The sequence below is a fragment of the Myotis brandtii genome, unplaced genomic scaffold (genome assembly GCF_000412655.1).
Source record: "Myotis brandtii unplaced genomic scaffold, ASM41265v1 scaffold975, whole genome shotgun sequence".
NCBI lineage: Eukaryota > Metazoa > Chordata > Mammalia > Chiroptera > Vespertilionidae > Myotis > Myotis brandtii.
The window spans coordinates 212,858-213,362 of NW_005372049.1; the positions used below are offsets into that span (position 1 = coordinate 212,858).

The 505-nt window shown below is 65.7% G+C and overlaps 1 protein-coding gene across 3 annotated transcripts in view; it reads right to left on the reverse strand.

Moving 5' to 3' along the window:
* TNNT2 (troponin T type 2 (cardiac)) overlaps positions 1 to 505 on the reverse strand; it is a 12,929-nt gene that overhangs the window by 10,416 nt on the left and 2,008 nt on the right. The window contains exon 1 of one of the 3 annotated variants that reach the window (XM_014533424.1): positions 453 to 489. The exons of the other annotated variants lie outside the window; for them this stretch is intronic. The gene's annotated coding sequence lies outside the window, so the exon portion shown is untranslated. Of the gene's footprint in view, positions 1 to 452; positions 490 to 505 lie in introns of those variants that run through there. 3 annotated transcript variants of the gene reach the window in all.

Consider the following 505-nt stretch of genomic DNA (forward strand, 5'->3'; position numbering starts at 1 on the left):
GGCAACTTGATCCCCGCAAATGCCCCTTCTCCGCAGAGGATGCCTCAGAGGAGGGACTCCCTGGGCCTGGAATGTGGTTGAAATTCCTGACCCTCCAGGCAGCCCTCCCCCCAAATATTTTCTCCGCCGGCCGGAGCAGGAGGAGCTGAAAAATCAAGGGGATATTTCCCTGCGGGCGCGTTGGGAAGACGAGGGGAGCTAGACTCGGGGGTGACCCTCTAACCCACGAGCTGGGCTCACACCCCGTGAAATGACCTCCCAGCCGGGCTCTCCGGAGCCCTCTCCCTGTGTCACCTCCTCCAAAGCCCGGCCCCTCGTGGAGGGAACACGGAGCTCCGTCCACTCCCACGGTCCCCAGAGCGGACACAGGCAGAGCCGGATGGAGGGGCCAGGACGCCGGCCCGTGCCCTCCACGCTTCCCCCGCCTCAGCCCCGCCCCCCCACCGTCTTACCTCCGCACAGGAGCTGAATGAGGTGCCTACTCAGCTGGGCAGGGACTGGGCGA